The sequence below is a fragment of the Anguilla rostrata genome, chromosome 18 (genome assembly GCF_018555375.3).
Source record: "Anguilla rostrata isolate EN2019 chromosome 18, ASM1855537v3, whole genome shotgun sequence".
Lineage (NCBI taxonomy): Eukaryota > Metazoa > Chordata > Actinopteri > Anguilliformes > Anguillidae > Anguilla > Anguilla rostrata.
In genome coordinates this window covers 31,339,716-31,360,547 of record NC_057950.1, presented here as the reverse complement: position 1 = coordinate 31,360,547, position 20,832 = coordinate 31,339,716, and the positions used below count along the sequence as shown (strand labels likewise).

At 41.8% G+C, this 20,832-nt stretch overlaps 2 long non-coding RNA genes across 3 annotated transcripts; one reads left to right on the top strand and one right to left on the bottom strand.

Annotated features, from left to right (window-relative positions):
• Positions 1–3,955: 3,955 nt before the first annotated feature.
• Positions 3,956–5,360, top strand: LOC135245059 (uncharacterized). Of its 2 annotated transcripts, none has more exons than XR_010327137.1 (3): positions 3,956–4,069; positions 4,175–4,433; positions 5,145–5,360. It is a non-coding gene; the product is annotated as an uncharacterized LOC135245059 (long non-coding RNA). The 2 variants fall into 2 exon arrangements; XR_010327136.1 differs by having other exon boundaries at positions 4,876–5,360.
• A 2,694-nt stretch (positions 5,361–8,054) lies between these two features.
• LOC135244783 (uncharacterized) lies at positions 8,055–18,983 on the bottom strand. Its single transcript, XR_010327057.1, has 4 exons — positions 18,940–18,983; positions 11,046–11,178; positions 9,132–9,334; positions 8,055–8,914 (listed from the first exon to the last, which is right to left on the bottom strand). It is a non-coding gene; the product is annotated as an uncharacterized LOC135244783 (long non-coding RNA).
• Positions 18,984–20,832: the final 1,849 nt, after the last annotated feature.

Sequence of the window (20,832 nt, the reverse complement as noted above, 5' to 3'; positions counted from 1 at the left end):
TCCGTGCTTTTCCGGTCACAAGGAGCGCTGTCGGGTTTCCCGGTGCCATAAAACTAAATGCAAACTGAAGCAACACTCTGTAGCAATAGCAAGCTAGCTAGCTCCGGTAATAATTAACAGATGCTCACTGATGCGGATTCCACTCGAATCGCTCTGATAACAACAACACTTTGACAATGACTTAGATTAATATAACGTTATTCTATTAAAACCTGCACCTTTACTAGCACTATTACAAGCACTTATGGATGTAGCTAGACGCTACAAATTGAAAACAAACGCACACAACTGCACTACAACCTTCACACTGCTCTGACGATAAGGAAAGAGAGAGATTCTCATTGCTCACGCGTCTTTTGATACAATAATCCCGCCCTCCTGACCTATCATAATTGTAGAAACGTGTTGTCTTGTTGTATTGACAAATCAGAGGTGCAGAAAAGAAAACTTAATCCAGTTAGGTTGTATGATCGTGTATAGTGGGCTGTGCCCAGAGACTGTAAAAAATATGGACACAGCTACTGTGACGTCACCCATTGACTCTCCGTGGGTCTCTAAAACACGTTTTGAAGCTCAATGGCGGGCGCGGCCATTTTCTCGATTTGGAGCCAAAACCATAGAGTTAAGCGGTCTTGTGATTTTTACATTTTGATTGACAGTCCGGTGCGGAAAAGCCCGTCAACCTGAACGAGGCTAGCTGACTGTCTGCCGTTATGTTTTAAAATATATTATCAGATGTTTACGGAGTTTAATTTCCATCCGTGACTGTACTGTCATGTAATCATGTTATATGTATGACATTAAAAATACAATTAGGCTATGTTCAGTTATCTTCAATTCATGTTTCTCAGCAAAACGAATATGCTTAACTAGCATATCAGCTTGCCAGTGAGCTAGGTAGGCTATCCGTGGTTAGCTCACGCATTAGCAATATGAACCACAGGGGAAGAACATTGACTACACTGATGGTCAATCAATCGGAGATGTGTAGGCTACTGGTGATTTGACTAGGCTAATTTTCGTATAACTGTCTGGTAGATCTGCTGTTAACCGAGCAAGTTATCGTCGTAGGTTTTCGCCAGTCAGTTAATGAGCCAGTAACTGCTACTACTAGCTACTCCATAGCCGTTTGTGGTGTTCACTTGCTGGGTGACGCTAGCTGACCGATCGTTCGCAAATCACTTTCTACCGAATAAAAATTAACACTGTCAGCGGTGATTAACAAATCTACCAAGTATTTTAATAACTGATCTGCAGGCGTGTAAATATGACAACGCACTTTGTACAGCAAGTTTTCCACCTGGTGCATGAAGACAAAAATAATGTAGCCTACGTTGAATTTCTAATTATTATTAGGCTATCATTTTTTTCTTGTAAATCATCAAAACCAATGGAGAAAAGCCAATATACGCAAGGAGCCCCCAGAACCGATTCTGAGAACCACTGTCTTAAATGCCTAGCTTGTCGGTCTCTAAAAACATATTCCTTTCTAAATGCCAAGATGGTTAATTTCGTTATATTCTGTGTGTGTGATTTCATCGTGTGTTGTATATTCAGCAAATGAACCTTGAGACTCTTAATTCGCTTCGTGAAACTGAAAAAGTGTTTATCCCAAAATCGGGATTATAGTAGCTTTGTCACATGCTTGAAGCATGGCCCAGGTAGACATTTACGGAATGTACACGGCTGACAAGCCGCCAAACACGTCTGACAGATTGAATGTTTGCCGGTTAAGGTTAGCTAGCTAGTCAAATGGCTTGGTAGCCGAAGTTGCGAACTGTTTTAGCATAGGCTACTACTGGACTACCAAATATAGCAAGCTGATTACGCTTTCTGCCAACTAATTATTTGGTTAAGTAGGCTAAAGGAAATAGTAAAAATGACTCGGCTACCGAAAAACTTAAGAGGAGGATTATTTTATGGTCGTCTAGTGCAGCTGTAAATAGCACACGCCATAATTAAATCACCACGAAATGGGATGCCTGCATTTTCAGACTTAGCACAGGCGGACCGTAGCCGGAGCCGCAATGGCAAGGCCAAGAAGCGCCACCGCCCACCCCAGTTACCATAGACTGTAGCCCCTACTGTAGCTGAGTCCCCCGCAGTAATCCGGAAGTGACGCAAGCTGTACCTCATTGGTCCAGAACAAATATTGGCACTGTGCCCAAATGACGCAATAAATCATGAAATCGACCCATGGACAGTCATAAGACCAATAAAATACACCTATTATGACTATTTGTTCTTTTGAGAAAAAATTATTGACTTTGTATTTTGATCGCATTTGTACCGTAGACTTACATGGAAACCGGATATGAAAACACCTATACTGGAGCCATCCGTAGTGGCGCTAGTGAGCAACCAGGAACTACAACACCAGGAAATGAGCTTCAAAAACGAAGTCTGGTTTTGGCCGCTCGGCTGTGCCTTTCAAACTTAACTATTTTAAATGTGAGAACTTTATTTAAACTATGGTTTCTCAACGGGGGCGCTGGTGGAGGCACGATGGATGAGAGGGGGTCGTTGTGGCCATTACCGGGGGCGTTTGCCCAATATTAATGTTCAATGAGCATATTGCAGGTTGGAGATCTCAGTGAAACTGCATTTAGCTTTATCATTGCCATAGATAAAGCTAAATGCAAACTGAAGCAACACTGTAGCAATCGCAAGCTAACAGGTGCTCACTGATGCGGGTATTCCACTCGAAAATGATAGTAGTAGTAAAAAAAATGTGTAGAAAAATCATGTAGTCCTAGATTTTAATTTTTTAAAAACTATATTTATACATATATACACTACACTACAGTGACTACTGGAGTCGTTTTGGTGAGAGAATTTTACTTCCACGTCTAAAAACGCCAAACCAAAAGTGACGTAACAGAATGGAGAGCGGTTAAATTGAACAATAAAGAAGAATGGATCTCAACGCTAATCTCTGACACTGAAGAAGTTGTGCTTATGCAAACGCACATGACAGACCACAGCCTTATAATTATGAGCCTGCTAGGCGTCCAAGAGACCAGGAACAGACCAGGGTTAGAAGGAACAACGGTCAGAGGAGAGAAATTGAGTTGTGGTGTGAGGAGAACCAGTGGAGAACTGGGCGTCTTGGTGAGTGACCAGCGTTAGCTTATAGATATATCCACGTTATATAATACCACTAACCTATTTAAAGACACTCAATTAAAAAAAATAACGTATATAACCGACATATTTTGAGCAGTAATACTTACATAGCAATGATGAAATATTATGTTTTCGTTAGATAGAGACAGTAAATCAATGATACACTATCCGCTTCAGTCTTCCTCCAGAAAACGATGTCAGCTAGGTCTGTCAGCAAACAAATGGCTTCGCTATGCCCAGAAGTATTTTGTTCAGTGTATGGACTGGAGCTACATTGCGCATTCCGCAAAATGTTTACCTCATCGTTAAACGTATGAATCTTTTTGTACAATTTCGTTTAATTTTATTTTCAGGAGGCCTTCATCTTATAAATTTATAAAAAAAATAAAGCAATACAAGTGGTCCATTTTTCATGACAACACATAATTGTGCAGAACGTTTGTGTGTATTAATTTAATTAATTAAATAGTAATTCGTTTCAATATAGGAACTTACTTATTAAAAGCACGTAACAGCTTAGAAATCCACGGTGGTGATAATAATGGTTGTAATTTATCTCGTAGAACAAAACGTGGACCTCGCCTAGACTTACGTTAACCACAGACCTTCTTTTCGGCAAAAAATTAAATCCCTATGGGAAAAATGTAAGTTTAAGTCGGAGCATCTGTATTAAACGACTAGGAAAAGCTCATGCAGGAATGCACTGGCTGAATTATTGCAGGGTAAAAGTCAATAGATTTGGCTCCCTCTTGTGGAAAAAAACGCACTCCTAACAGAGTAGCCTCTCATCCGCTCACCTGCCATTAATCACCATTTAAGCGCAGAAAAACGCAGATCTCAGCTATTATGCACACTAAAATCAGAGTTGAACCCGATTAAGGCAATACTCCAACTAGGGAAGTTCTTATGTAAACAGCTTTTTGATTATCTTAATTGTGGAAAGGTATGAATCTGAGAAAACATTACTGGATTGATACACCAATTTTAATGCTGCGCCCAATTTGAGGAAACTAAGTTTATGTATTTTGCTTTGTTTTTTGTATTTCAGAAAAGCTCATGCAGGAATGCACTGGCTGAATTATTGCAGGGTACTAGTCAATAGATTTTTCTTCTCTTGTGGACAAAAAACGCACTCGCAACAGGGTAGCCTGTTGTATGCGCACCTGCCATTAATCACCACTTAAGCGCAGAAAAACAGCTCTCGGCTCCCTTCAAATGCGCACTAATAACCCGAGCTGAACCCGATTAAGGCAATACTGCAACGAGGGAAAATTCTTCTGTGTACCACTTTTATTATATTCATTATGGTAAAGTATCAATCTGAGAACATTACTGGGTTAAGACGCCAAGATTGTTGCTCAGTCCTTAGAATTACTGACGGACATAAAAGTATTATTTCGCCTTTCTAAAACTGCGCGTGCGAAAGATCACCGGAAGCAGTTAACTAGATGTTGTTTGTATATCTTTATGTCGGAAGAAAGGATCAAAACAGTTAAAAAAATAAATAAATAAATAAATAAATAAATAAATAAATATATATATATATATATATATATATATATATATATATATATTAAGGTTGGGGCACTGTGGGTTAAATCGATGTTTATACGTGGTAGGAAAACACAGATGGGCTATGTGGGAGTGTGGCATGCCTGAGACAGTTGAACATGTTAATATACGTAAAAATACAGAAAAGAGACGTTATTGAAAGGTGTTTCAGAATTAGGACTTTTCTTTCTTCTACAGGGGAGTCCAAACATGCTTGTGTTGAAATCGTTATGTCACTATTGTATAGCAAAACGCCGATCAAAGCAGCACAGGAAAGAACATGTCCATGCATTACCATAATATGTAGATTGTTTACATATCTTTGATTATGAATTCGTTGTATTGCACTTCCTATTTCTCCAGGTTAGCGAATCAATAGGTGTCACCGTAATCTTAATTTGATTTTGTATTTGTATTATTTATTTATTTATTATGCATGTTTAAACTGAGCCCAACTTTGTTTGCAGGACGCTGTAGTTTACGGGGGTGTGCATCAGTGGAATTGGTGCAGGGAGCTACAGGTGAAGGGTTTGCTTCTCTCTGCTGGACAAAAAATGGCATTACAGCAGAGCAAGTCGGGTTTAAAAAGTTCTGCACTCCTTCGTTATGATCAAAAATATTTTTTGTATGAAGATTTTTAATGCTGCGCACAATTCAGAATAATAAATATCTACTGAAATTAACTGTTCTTATTGTGTATTTTTTATTGAGCAATGACCGCACATATTTCAAAGATTAATGAAACTGCAGAACATACACTGAGTTATCTTTCATTAAATAAAAATAATGTGCATTTACAAGCCCTGTCCCTAGCACACATCCACAGCACTTTATGAAAGCAGAGGAGATCAGTGTTCTCAGAAATGTAGTACCGGCTAGCTTAACCATCTCATTTTTAATCACGGTGAAGGAAAACATTCAAAGGCATCATTTTAAACCAACTAATTACCCGCAGGCACACCTTTACCCCAGTAATTAGATCATCTGATTGGATGGGACTTCAAATCACTTGTTCAATACACAAATAACAACAGCACAAGCATTTCTTACATATAACAAAAGCTTCACAAAGTAGCTTACATACGATAAGCTGTGGGTTTATATTTCGCCACAGCCTCTTCTACGTGTTTTAGGAACATAATTCTACGTGTTTCTACATTTTAAAACACTTTAAAAGAAAGCAAACACATATTAGAGTTTTTAATGAAAGTGTTTGTGTTAAAGCTATAAGCATGATGACTTCTCTTGTCTGGCCTTGCCTGTCTGCTCAAGAGGGAGAGCACCTGCTCTGGATCTGTGACTCAAGGCTGACCTCTTCCTGTTTGTCTGTATAAACCTTGATGAGCTCTGTGGTGCAGGGAACAGGACCTCGCTCCACAAAGCAGAAGGATGTAAGTTCAATTTCCCTCCCTCTCCTTTCCCCCCATCCCCTGAACCCTGCCCCCTGCCCCTCCTCCCACAGAGACTCCAAAACCATATCAAAGATAATTGTGTCGTGAAAATTGTCGTCTTTGGATGCAGAGTTATTTGGTTAATTCAGAGCTCTTCCCTATTTTTGTCCCTCTGGGCTCATCTTCTATCCAAAAAATCACCGCCAAACTCGTTAATCCCACCGTGGCTTAATGGTAGTGTCTCCGCCTCTGGCTACAGAGATACAGAGTTTGAGCCCAGCTCTCTCCTTTTGACTCTCGTCATCTGTAAGTCTCAGCCAATTGATAATGTCTGTAGAGCACTGGAAACTACCGACTCAAAACATGGTGGTGTGGTGGCATTGACATGGGGTTTGAATGCTGAGGTTGAGTGTTCAAGCCCTGATTCCTCTTCTTCCCTTTTCCATTTCTGAGGAGTCAGCTTCTTGATTTCACTGCAAGAAAGACAAGCAAACATGTCAAAGATGCGGTGGCAGAGAGGAATGGTCCTTGTTTCACAGCGCCAAGGTTTGGGATTCAATCCCCCGTCTCTCCTTTCAGTTTGTGCAGCTTTTGTCCATTGTTCTGTTTAAATGCGCAAAAAAATGAAAGACAAATGCAAAGGAGTATGTGGCGTAGGGGCCTGGACCGATCCTCAGGAGCTAGAGGTTGATGGTTCGATTCCCCGAGACCGCACCTGAGCAACATCGGTGGTCCCCAAGGACAGGGGTGGTGTGAGTGGAGGGCTAGGCAATCTGGCCCCCTGAAATTTCCAAGAATACAACATGGAGGTTATAATATTTTTTTTGCAAATTTCAAAATTTTCTGAAGGTAAAAAAAAAAAAAAAAAAAAAAATTTTGTCTGGGCCCCACTCTCCATTAGTGCATTACTACTGACAGTCCCCCATACTACTACGCAATCAAATGAACTCATTTGATTGCAGATAGGTAGCAGTATGTAAGACTGGCAGTAGTAATACACTAATATATGCCAAATGTGGTGCATAGAAACAAAAACAAACAAAACCAAACTCATGCTTACACAGTGTCGGCGGAGGAAAACCTTCAAAGGCATCATTTTAACCAACTACTTAACATCAGGCACACCTGTCACCTTTGTCTTTTGTTCTTGTGTGTTTATGTGGTCATGTCATCTTCTATCTACTGCAGAACACTCAGAATCGCATAGGAGACATTGGCACTGAAGCAATGCGTTCGCTTACAGTCACAAAGCTTCCTGGTTCTTTACTTTACTCATATTTCTGTAGTCTTACCTTCTGTGCACTGCTGGAACCAGAGAGAACACCAAGATGATGGTGGTGTGGTGGCACTGACATGGGGTCTGAATGCTGAGGTTGAAGGTTTGAGCCCTGTTTCTTCTATTTGCTCTCTTCCATTTTTGAGGACTCACCTTCTTGATTTCCCTGCAGGAAGGACAAGGGAGCATGTGAAACTTACGGTGGTGCTGAGGAATGGTCCTTGTTTCACAGCCGAAAGGGCTGGGGTTCAATCCCTGCTTTCCCCTTTCAGTTTGGGCAGCTTTTGTCCGTTGTGCTGTTTAAGTGCGCGAAAAAATGACTGATGCATGCGAAGGAATCTGTGGCGTAGAAGGTTAGACCGATCCTCAGGAGGTAGAGGTTGATGGTTTGATTCCCCGAGTGCCACACCTGAGCAAAGTCAGTGAGAGTGGGAGTGTGTGGCTTGACTGGAGGGGGAAAAGTAGTGTGTGGGCCTTCATCAACCCATCATGGGGTTATACTACTTCATTGGGAGGATTTTGTGCATTTAATTGTACAGGCCCCGCTCTCCATTTGTGCACTTCTACAGACAGTCCCCCATACAACTACTCAAATGAGTTTTAGTCATTTGACTGTAGAAAGGTAGAACTATGTAAGACTGGCTGTAATAATACACTAATCTACACAAAACGTGGTGCATGGAAACAAAAACAAACAAAACCCAACTCAGTTAGATGCCCACAATACTACCCAGATGAGTACTGTGGGAAAAAAGTGATTTAATGGCGTTAATAATGAAAAAACAAACTTTCAGCAACAATAAGGTATTTTAACAATGTATTGTGTATGTTCTAAACCAGTGGTCTCCAACCCTGGTCCTGGAGAGCTGCAGGGTCTGCTGGTTTTCATAGTGACTCTGCACTTCATGAATCAATTAGAGCAGTTGATTACACAGTTAACGCAACTCACCTGGCGTCTTGGGTCTCAATTGGGTGCTGATTTGAAGGTGAAAACAAAAACCAGCAGACCCTGTAGCTCTCCAGGACCAGAGTTGGAGACCACTGATCTATACAAACGAGTCCGCTCTCATCCAAAGTGCTAGTGAAGCCAGCCTGGTAGTTTTACAAAGAACGATGTCGTATAATGGTGGCAGCGCAGTATAATGGGTAAGGAGCTGGTCTTGTAACCTAAAGGCCACACGTTAACTTTCCAAGTAGAACCAGGTTGTACCCTTTTGCAAGGTACTTAAAGCTACATTGCTCCAGTATTTATCCAGCTGTATAAATGAATGCAATGTAAAAAAGCTGTGTCGCTTTGAATAAGAGACTGCTAAATGCCTGTAATGTAATATGTAATGTAATGTAATATAATGTAATGTAAAAGCACAGAAGGGTAAATGTCTGCTCATCACACAAGCTGAGGATTCAGACCCAGAGGAAGCCACACCCTGCACTGTACCCACCACTGTACCCAGCCGGCCCTGCGCTGCCCTCGCTTCTCCCCAAAATGATGCCCGACACAGAAGGGAGACCCTGGCCCTGCTCCAGATGGAGCTTGCAGAGTTTAGAGAGCTCGCTCTGGCCAGGCTCCCTCCATCTGCAGCGACAAGAGCACAGCGAACAGCATTACATTACATTACATCACATGCATTTAGCAGAAACTTCTAGATTTACACAACTTTTAGATAGCATTTACATTGCATTCATTTATACAGCTGATATATTGCAGCAATGCAAGTTAAGTATCTTGCTCAAGGGTACAACGGCAGTGTCCTACCCGGGAATCAAACCTGTGACCTTTAGGTTACAAGACCAGACTCCTTACCCATTATACTGCACTGCTGCCCTTTCTCGCGTGGTCATTTCCACACTGCTGCCACTGACCGATGTCCCCCTTCATGTCATCTGGGACATCAACACAGAGATCGCCAGAGGCTGCGCTGCGCTTCCCAGCATGCACCTGGCCCGTCGCTCCACCATCGGCCCCTGGTACCTCTACAACGGGCTGCGTCTAAACAAAGAGGGTGTGGAAAAAGTCTTCACTAAAACGCTAAAAGATGTGGCACTGGGACGCAACCCATCAGCTCCCCCCCCCCCCAGTTCCCCGCAGCCCCCCAAGAGTGCACACCCACTAACACAAGCCCAGCTACACTGGCCCGGGGCCCTTACAATGGCCCCTGTCCTACCGGCCCTGCCCCTGTCCCACTCGCCCTGGCCCCTGTCCCACTTGCCCTGGCCCCTGTCCCACTCTCACTGGCCCCTGTCCTACCGGCCCTGGCCCCTGTCCCACCCACTGTCCCACCTGCCCTGGCCCCTTTCCCACTCGCCCAGGCCCCTGTCCCACTCGCCCTGGCCCCTGTCTTGCCGTCCCTGGCCCCTGTCCCACCCACTGTCCCACCCGCCCTGGCCCCTGTCCCAACCACCCTGGCCCTTGTCCCATTCGCCCAGGCCCCTGGCCTACCGGCCCTGGCCCCTGTCCCACTCTCACTTGCCCCTGTCCTACCAGCCCTGGCCCCTGGCCCCTGTCCCACTTGCCCCAGCCCCTGTCCCACTCGCCCAGGTCCCTGTCCTACCGGCCCTGGCCCCTGTCCCACTCGCCCTGGCCCCTGTCCCAAACGCCCTGGTTCCTGTCCTACCGGCCCTGGCCCCTGTCCCACCCGCCCTGGATGCTGTCCCACCCGCCCTGGCCCCTGTCCCACTCGCCCTGGCCCCTGTCCCAACCGCCCTGGGCCCCTGTCCCACTCGCCCTGGCCCCTGTCCCACCCACTGTCCCACTCGCCCTAGCCCCTGTCCCAACCACCCTGACCCCTGTCCTACCTGCCCCTCCACCTGAGCTAGGTGAGATCACACACCTCCTCAGCATCCTTTGTGACAGGCTGCTAAACTAATATGAGCTTATGAATACATATCAATCTTAATCAATTTAATCAATTCCAATTTGAATTGAACTATACAAATACTAAATAACAATATCAGCATAAATGAGTAGCATCTTGTTATCAACAATGCATTTTGTTTCACTGAAAATACAGTCAATGTTGTTTTATGGAAAATGAGTTCATTCCAAATTAGCTGTAGGGACATACAGGGTCTGTAGTCCTCTGTGTTTGGGCTGAAAAGCACAGGCCCAGAATTCCTCAAAAACATTTCTAACGATGACATTTTGATTTTTCTTGAAACTTGGTGCCGAAAAGATGCCCTCATCCACACTGCCCCAGGTTATGGTGAAATTATAGTGCCCTCTATAAAATTAAGAACAGTACGACAAGGCAGAAACTCAGGAGGAGCACTGGCGTGGTACAAAGTGGAACTTGCAGAACACATGACAGTTATTAAAAAAGAACAATCTCACTTATGGATATAACTGAATAAAGAAATGGCGGATTGGGAAAATAATACATACCTGTGTGTAAGCTTATGAATTACACATGAATCTCCATACTATAATGAGCAGTTTTTTTAACACTCTGCAAACAGAAATATGCCATTTCCACGCCCAGGGAGATGTGTGCCAGTGTGGGGGTTTTAACACCAGAACAGGGACAGAACCGGACTGTGTCGACACACAGGGAAACATTCACACCAACCGCTACGAAAAAGAAATAACCCCAGACAATATAATAAATAAGAACGGTAGAGAGTTAGTGCATCTCTGTCAAGCCACAGGTCTGTATATCCTTAAAGGCAGGATCAGAGGGGACTCTTTAGGAAGGTTCACTTACTGCTCAGCTCTCGGGACGAGTGCTGTTGACTACGACGTCACTGACATGGACCCCTCCTCCACCAGCGCATTCACTGCCAGGCAACAAACCCCCATTTCAGGCCATAACAAATTCAGGATATTTCTGAAAAGAACTGGAGACTGCAGAAATTAATACACACAGCCCTGTAAGCTGTAATCTTCATCAATAATACAGATGGGCTGAAACAAGTGCAGATAAATTCACCAAAGCAAAGAGATCAACTGAATTAATTAACTATTAACAGAAAATGCTCAAAGAAACCTAAGAATATTATCAAATCATAAACATAACAACTCAGATACACTCCACAGGTACTGTCAAGCTCTAAAAGAAATCAAAAATACCCTAAAATAGAAACAAATAAATGACATACATAAAACATTTAACGATATTGAAGAATCCAGTTCTGGGATTTGTGGAACAATTTAAGCACAGCAAAACAACAAGAATTAGCCACTAGTGATGGAGCTATTTTGGAACAATACTTTGAAAATCTATACTGTGAAATCAGTCAAAAAACACATCATATTGCAATTAAAGAATGGCTAAATAAATTGTAATCAACCGTAAATGACTGTCAAAATCCACTTGATAAACCAATAGAGACTGTGAGTGTGAGAGAGGAGAGACTTTGTGTCTGTGAGAGAGAGAGAGAGAGAGAGAGAGAGAGAGGAGAGACTGTGTGTGTGTGTGTGTGTGTGTGAGAGAGAGAGAGAGAAAGGAAAGATTGTGTGAGAGAGAGAACATTGTGAAAAATATTCAGAAATTAGGACACATTATTTCAACAAATTCTCTCTAATTATAAAGGACTTCCTTTCCCAAACAAATGAGACAAAAATGCAAATCCTGCTAGGAGAAAGGCCAACAGCTCCACTAGCAGCAAAGTACATCTTAGCCTGCCATAATCTGAGGGACACTGGTTGACCACCACGAATATATTTATTTAAATTATTAATTCTTTCTTAACTTTTTTTTTTTCCATTTTCTTTTTTCTACATTATTATTATTATTATTATTACTGTTATTGTTATTATATAGCCTACTCGCTGTGGCCATTACCACACTGTTAATTGCATTGTTGTCGTTACCACAATGTTGTTTGTATTTCACTGTTGTTTGTATTCCTATTCCTGTTTGTGTGTGTACGCTTTGGCAATAAGTACAAATGTATTTCATGCCAACAAAGCATTTTGAATTTGAATTTGAATTTGAGAAGAGACTGTGTGTCTGTGCATGTGTGTGAGAGAGAGGGGAGACTGTGTGTGGGTGTGTGTGTGAGAGAAGAGACTGTGTGTGTGTGTGCAAATGTGTGTGTGTGTGAGAGAGAGAGAGGACAGACTGTGTCTGAGTGTGTGTGTGTGTGTGAGAGAGAAAGAGAGAGAGAGAAGGAAAGATTGTGTGAGACGGAGAAGAGACTGTGTGTCTGTGCATGTGTGTGAGAGAGATGAGAGCCTGTGTGTGTGAGTGTGTGTGTGTGTGTGTGTGTGAGAGAGAGAGAAGAGACTGTGTGTGTGTGTGCAAATATGTGTATGCGTGTGTGTGAGAGAGAGAGAGAGAGAAAGACAGAGTCAGGGTAAATGAATATTCTTTTAACAATCCACACGTCTCCATATCTACAAACGGCATAATTCTCATCCATTCAATCTACATCCAGGCACAAAACAGGGTTGTCCATTGTCACCACTACTACTTAAGCTAGCAGTAGAACCACATGCCTGCAAAATCAGAATATTAGATTCCACCACCAGTTTACAAATCAGCAATCAAGAATACAAACTATCCATGTATACAGATGACATATTGTATAAATCTGTAAACACCTCACAGCTAGACCAATGAGGGTTTGTAGCCGGAGGGGAAGGCACCGCGTGTTTTCCTTTGGCTGGTGTGAGTCAAAAACGAAGATGTTGGTTATTTTTCCTCTGTTCATAAGAACAGGGCACAATTACACTTAAGAATGCACTGGTTCCCTCGCCGCGGGTTAGATATGAAGGCGCTGCTTCATATCCCGCTTAAGACTGGCCTGAAACGGGCCAGTAGCATTCTGGTTACTCTCCGTTCGCAAACGGGGCTATGCTGTCATCAGAGATATATCTGATCTGTCGCCGGACTGTCAATATTCCAATCGGAGCATCAGAATATTCACAAATGCGTGGAACAACCCATCAAATATATTCATGACCAAAGCAAGTAAGCATAACAGTTACTATGTTTTACTCTCGTGATAATCTGACTCCAAATGAAAGTAGAATTTAAAATTTGGGTTTAACTATACGTGGAATCTTGTGCCATCATTCCTCAATATATGCTCCTGGGTTTAGCACTATTGTTAAATCTCAGTTCGGTGAAGGACCCAGAGGGTAGGAGGCTGACCACCATAGTACATGCCTTCCTTTGTGCATAGATAGTTATGAGCCCAGGACAGTGTGTATCTATCGGGCTCCTTAAGGCGAATTTGACAAGAACCGGCGTATAACGCCCATGGGTCCTCTTAAGCTAAAACACCAGAACCAATACCACCAATCCCGTTAGCGGGCAGATCGTGGTCGCCTATCTAACTTGAAGACCTCACTAAAGACGTTCGCTGTACTAGACCCCTGATCAGTAGGTCCTAGTCATAATTGTCCCCCTGAGTATTTAATCGGAATTTCGGCTGAAAAGAAGATAAAATGGATTAGAGTCATGAAGACCACGCAAGTTAAAAATAAGAAGAATTTATTTAACAGGCAGGTAGGTCATTAGCGTCAAATACACAATCAATTATAAGGTTTAAAAACATAAATACAGAGTAAAAAGTTCTTACCCAGCCTGTTTGGCTACACACAAAATCACAGAGTCTGCGCAGTGTGGGAAGTCGATTGCGATCTTCCTCGACAGGATTGTCTCCCTTCCTTTTAGGCCAAATCCCGTGTTTGATCGAGGCGGCATTGCCATAAATTAACCTGGCCGAATAATAAATCTCGAATTTCGGCCCCCACCATTTGGAGGCTGCTATTAAAACAATTAGTGGGGAAATCGGGAAAAGGAGATGATTACCAGAGAGGACATTCCATTGTGTTAGTTTTTCCCTGAGTTTTCTGAAACTATGTTTTATTAAATTTTATTTGGTATGAAACATATTTCATTCAATTTCTTGAATTTCCCTGAATACGCCCATACCAAAAATGTCCAGGGGATGTAATATTATGGTGCATTTGTCATGAAAATACCCTTTTGTTGAACCATTTTACATGGTTTAAAGTCCAGATCGAGAAAAGAAAATAAAAAGTGTAATGACAGAGGGGACCACATAAGGGCACTGTGGTACTGTCAAGCGCAGTTGCCCCACCATTTTGCCAGAGGCCTGATGATCTTTTTACCATTAATGACCCCGACACACACACCCCCACAACCATAGACAAAAGCCGCGTTTCCACCAAAAGTACCCAGAACTTTTAGTCCCAGGAACTACTTTTCAAGGAACTAAAAGGTTCCTTCAGCCCATGGTTGTCTGCGTTTCCACCGCGGTCTAAAGTCCCGCGAAGATTAGGCAAATTAGCCCACTGACGTATGAAAAAGCGATGTTGTCGTCGGTCCATCTGTCCTATGATTTCTTCTGTAACCCCATACTACCACCGAAGTAGCCTACATTATTTTCTAATAACCGGGACAGCCCGGAGGGGTTTATTCCACTTAAGCCGCGTTTCCACCGCAGGAACTATACCCCGGAACTAGGAACCTTTTGAGGAACTCAGTGCGTTTCCACCGCAGGAACTAGGGTCTAAATTTAGTTCTGGGGGCTTTGTTTTACCCCCCAAAACGTTCCTGCTCGGGGGGTAGTACTTTCCGAAAGTACAGGAACCTTTTGGGTGGACCTTGCAGCGCTGAACATTTCTGATTGGTCGAGTACTCGTAGCATTTGTGTTGTATTTATTTTCCGCCATTACCCGCCATGTTTGAAAATATGCAGCGGCAAACCAATTTATTTTCATAATAACTTCAAATCAAACTTGTATGTTATGCGGCGCAGTAGCCTACTTTTGGTTATAGCCTGTCAACGTCTTGGAATTATAAGGTGTGCTCTTCTGTTCTTTTCTTGCTTTAGTATTCGTTTTATAAAATGCTAAGCATTCGTGCTGGGATAGCATATTACGTAGGCTACCAAAACATTCAAACGAATTAGGCTAATTCGGTTGCTGAATATTTTCTTCCGGATTTTCTTTGTTAGCCCGTTGTAATTGACTCAAAACGTTTGATACAGTTATGTGAGGTATGCGGTAGTTCTGCATAATTTAAATTGGCGATACAGTACAAGCAAACTGGAAATTACCTTCCGCACTTTTTATCCGGGTAAAATAACAGGTTAATTCTAGTAATCTTCCCTTTAGCTTTTTCAGACTGCCGTAATTTTACTCATTTTTTCAATTCCACGAAAAGACCAGGAAGACTATGGACTCATTTATGGTGCATGGTTCGCATCTGGAGGGCACACTTCGCTGCTCGGCTAGCAGTAACTTCGAAGGGAAGCAAACGGTGGCTGTACCACTACTCATTTACATTTTCACGCAAGTCCGAGTTTTCGTTCTATTCTTGTCATTTTGCGATTAGCCTATATGGAATTGACGACGAGAAAGTAATAAAACAGCAAATTGTTTACAACGTGTGCATGTTTTCTGCTGTTAATGAATGTGTTTGAGAGGATATATGAAAATCAATAAATACAAAAGTAACCATATATAGTCATTGTTGGTAACCTGTTGTATATAAGTGGAATAAACCCCTCCGGGCTGTCCCGGTTATTAGAAAATAACGTAGGCTACTTCGGTGGTAGTATGGGGTTACAGAAGAAATCATATGACAGATGGACCGACGACAACGTCAGTGGGCTAATTTGCCTAATCTTCGCGGTACTTTAGACCCCGGTGGAAACGCAGACAACCATTGGCTGAAGGAACCTTTTAGTTCCTGGTAAAGTAGTTCCTGGGACTGAAAGTTCCGGGTAATTTTGGTGGAAACGCGGCTTTATATACAACGGGCTACCAACAATGACTGTATATGGTTACTTTTGTATTTATTGATTTTTATCGATTGAATCACCTGGAATTGAAATATTCTTCTGCAGCCGTTTGGGCATATTTTACCGTTGTCAAGCAAAACTGTCGTTGGTAGTTGAACTTGGACCGTTGTTATGCAACAAATAGGAAATAACAGGCCAATAGTCAGATTGTAACTGTTTTATATAGCCTCTCAAACACATTCATTATGTTTTTATGCGAACATTCACTTTCATGTCTTGACATCCGAGGCGACAGAATGCATTCACATTTCCAATATAACTGGCAACAACAGCAGAAAACATGCACACGTTGTAAACAATTTGCTGTTTGATTACTTTCTCATCGTCAATTCCATATAGGCTAATCGCAAAATGACAAGAATAGAACGAAAACTCGGACTTGCATGAAAATTTTTAAATTAGCAGTGGTACAGCCACCGTTTGCTTTCCTTCGAAGTTACTGCTAGCCGAGCAGCGAAGTGTGCCCTCCAGATGCGAACCATGCACCATAAATTAGTCCATAGTCTTCCTGGTCTTTTTGTGGAATTGAAGAATGGCAGAGTAAAATTACGGCAGTCTGAAAAAGCTAAAGGGACGATTACTAGAATTAACCTGTTATTTTACCCTGAAAAAAGTGCGGAAGGTGATTTTCAATTTGCTTTTACTGTATCACCAATGTGAATTACGCAGAACTACCGCATACCTCACATAACTGTATCAAACGTTATGAGTCAATTACAACGGGCTAACAAAGAAAATCCGGAAGAAAATATTCAGCAACCGAATTAATCCGTTTGAATGTTTTGGTAGGTAATATTCTGTCCCAGCACGAATGCTTAGCATTTAATAAAACGAATACTAAAGCAAGAAAAGAACAGAAGAGCACACGTTATAATTCCAAGACGTTGGCAGGCTATAACCAAAACTAGGCTACTGCGCCGCATAACATACAAGTTTGATTTGAAGTTATTATGAAAATAAATCGGTTTGCGGCTGCAGATTTTTAAACATGGCGGTTGAAATAAAAAAAAATAACACTGCAAGTAGTCGACCAATCAGAAATTTTCAGCGCTTGCGTCCCACCCCAAAGGTTCCGGTACTTTTCGAAAGTACTACTCCCCGAGCAGGAACTTTTTTGGGGGTAAGATAAAGCCCCCGGAACTAAATTTAGACCCTAGTTCCTGCGGTGGAAACACACTGAGTTCCTCAAAAGGTTCCTAGTTCCGGGGTAAAGTTCCTGCGGTGGAAACGCAGCTAAAGAGACCAGTTCCCCTTATCTTAGTTGTGTCCAGATGGCAACATTCCAGAGAGCCAAATGGCCTGCTCATCCCGAGGAAGTCCGAGTAACTTATTGTTTTAGCACTCGGCTCTGGGTTTTTTGAAGTCCAGGATGAGTCCCAGCCTGCAGGCTCATTCAAATTCCAGCCTTTTCTGAGTCCCAGTTTGACTCCCCTCAACAAATTTAAGGTTTTAGAATCCAAACCTTCTCTGTGTGCTTAGGAATCACAAACAATAATCATGCATCCGTCTTTCTGCTGCCGCGGAATATACACGCGGAAGACAGAAAGCACAAAAGCAATAGTGAGCTCTCTGCAGCGCTGCTCAGAGGACGCGACCCCGGACCCTGCCGAGTATTGTGATGTCACAATAGACTCAATTAGTTTTTGGATCGATACACATGTGCCAAGCAACAGAGCTGAACACAGCCCGACCAAAAGCCTTCAATAGAAACGTGAAAGATAAACTCAGTGCGCGTTCAACTGCTTTCAAACCAGCCGACGGCTCCTTGTACAAAAAACCTTATCTTGAGAAAAGTATCAGGGTTGCCAAGCAACAGTACTAACAGAAACTAGAATGCCAGTTAAGTGCACAGGACCCTAGGCGACCGTGGAAAGGCTTAGGAGCTGTTACGTTAGGAGGCTAATGTTAGCTAGCTAGCTATAAATGAATATAACCAACCAGAGGTAGTCTAATAGTCCTTAAAAGGCACTCTAATAAGTGAACCTAACGTTAGTCACAGACGATACCAGTCTATTAAGGCTACCATCAGCCGCCTGCGCCACCATGGTGTGTAGTCTCAATAATAATCACTAGTGCCTTTTACTCAGTAGTAGTAGTGGCTGTCACATTGCTTTTTTGCGCATAGAGATTATTCCTATTTTTCCACAATACATTTTTTTAAATTTACCTTATCTAATGCCTGCTTTTTTCTCTTTTGTGTATTGTCTGTATTGTAGATTGTTTTAAAAAAATCAAAAAATAGATAAGAGGGCCTTTCTCTTTCTCTATAAATCCATTTCCCCATCTTGAATTACACGTAGGCCTACATTAAAACACTTTCACTGGCATTCACCACATGCAGAGGCTATAGAAAGCTTAAACATCCTTTCAACTTTGTATCTTAGTTAACTTCATGAAAATAACGAATCAATTTTTTCTCATGCTAGCCAATGGAGCGTTAAATACTAGGGCAGGTAGCAAGAAACAAGATACATTTATGTTGGACTGTACTTTGTAAATAGTAACCATAGAAGACTTATACGTGACAAAATACTAAAGTATAAACTAAAGCATTAGCTAACATTTACGGGGTGGGCAAGTTACATCCATACTCATTAACTGATGGCTATCTAGCTAATGCTATCTACACAGCTAGCTAGCTAGCGTGTCCATTCATCGATGTAAACTTGTAAACATTGATTTTTCTTACAAACTAGGTTAAATGTATGGCGATATTCGGGTATCAACACTAAGAGCTGTGTTCCGAGTAAAGTTCAAGTTTGTTGGAAGCCATTATTACATTGTTAACGTCGGATTGCTGCAAAATTTGTAATTTACCTTCTTCTCAAACGCTGTAGCTGTGGAGAACATTCACAAGTTTCTTCTTCTTCTTCTCCTTGTCAGTTTTCGGCGTATTACTGCCCTCCACAGGATAGAAATTTAACAATTGCAGCTCAGGTCCTAGGCCCTATTATCTAGGAGCTATTGAACTTGAAAGCATTTGTCAGCTGTATTTCTTTCAAATATCAGTTTAAATTCATAATTGGAAATATTCCTGTAAAATTGCATGAGGCAATAATGCACAAAGCATAGGCTCTGCATCTTGTGGCCATTGTTTGTGAACAATTTAGAAGTAGTTTGATGGTCCTAGGCCCTATTCTCTAGGAGCTATTGAACTTGAAAGCATTTGTCATCTGTATTTTTTTCAAATATCAGTTTAAATTCATAATTGGAAATATTTGTGTAAAATTGCATGAGGTAAAAATGCAAAAGCATAGGCTCTGCATCTTGTGGCCATTGTTTGTGAACAATTTAGAAGTAGTTTGATGGTCCTAGGCCCTATTCTCTAGGAGCTATTGAACTTGAAAGCATTTGTCATCTGTATTTTTTTCAAATATCAGTTTAAATTCATAATTGGAAATATTCGTGTAAAATTGCATGAGGTAAAAATGCAAAAGCATAGGCTCTGCATCTTGTGGCCATTGTTTGTGAACAATTTAGAAGTGGTTTGATGGTCTAGGCCCTATTATCTAGGACCTATTGAACTTGAAAGCATTTGTCATCCATATTTTTTTCAATAATCAATTGAAATACCTAATTGGAAATATTTGTGTAAAATTGCATGAGGTAATAATGCACAAAGCTTAGGCTCTACATCCTGTGGCCATTGTTTGTGAACAATTTACAAGTGGTTTGAAGGTCCTGGGACCTATTCTCTAGGAGCTATTGAACTTGAAAGCATTTGTCATCTGTATTTTTTTCAATAATCAATTGAAATACCTAATTGGAAATATTTGTGTAAAATTGCATGAGGTAATAATGCACAACGCATAGGCTCTGCATCTTGTAAATTGTTCACAAACAATGGCCACAAGTGGTTTGAAGGTCCTAGGCCTTATTTTCTAGGTGCTATTGAACTTGAAAGCATTTGTCATCTGTATTTTTTTCAAAAATCAATTGAAATACCTAACTGGAAATATTCGTGTAAAATTTAATCAGGTAAAAATGCACAAAGCATAGGCTTTGCATCTTGTGGCCATTGTTTGTGAACAATTTAGAATGGACTGGGCGACATAGCTCAGGAGGTAAGAGTGGTTGTCTGGCAGTCGGAAGGTTGCCGGTTCGATCCCCCGCCCTGGGCATGTCGAAGTGTCCCTGAGCAAGACACCTAACCCCTAATTGCTCCCAATGAGCTGATTGGTACCTTGCATGGCAGCCTTTCACCATTGGCGTGTGAATGGGTGAATGAGAGGCATCAATTGTAAAGAGCTTTGGATAAAAGCGCTATATAAATGCAGTCCATTTACCATTTAATGAGTTCGAGGTTTGCTTCAGTCAGGGGCGGAATTTGAACCAGGCTCTCTCACTTGTCCAAAAAGTTCCAAAGGTAAATGCGCAACCCAGTGAGCTACGATGGGGGCGCAAAGTTTTGCCATTTTAAACGTGTGCACTTGTATACAGTATACGTCCATTTTGTGTCTGTATCCAGTGTTTTTATTGGCTGATGTACCCAAATTTCCAATGGGGAGACATATTCTTTGTGAGCTTGGATCATTTGAGATGATGTAATCAGGCAGAAAAAAGAAGAAAAAATGCCAAATACCCTTAGTTTGGGGCTTTATTGTGTGGACATGTGAAGTTGTTTATGGATTCTGTCTGTTGAAATGGGTTCAGTAGATACAGAAATGAATGTTTTTAAGGGCTGAGAGTCTGTGGTTATTGTGGTTATTT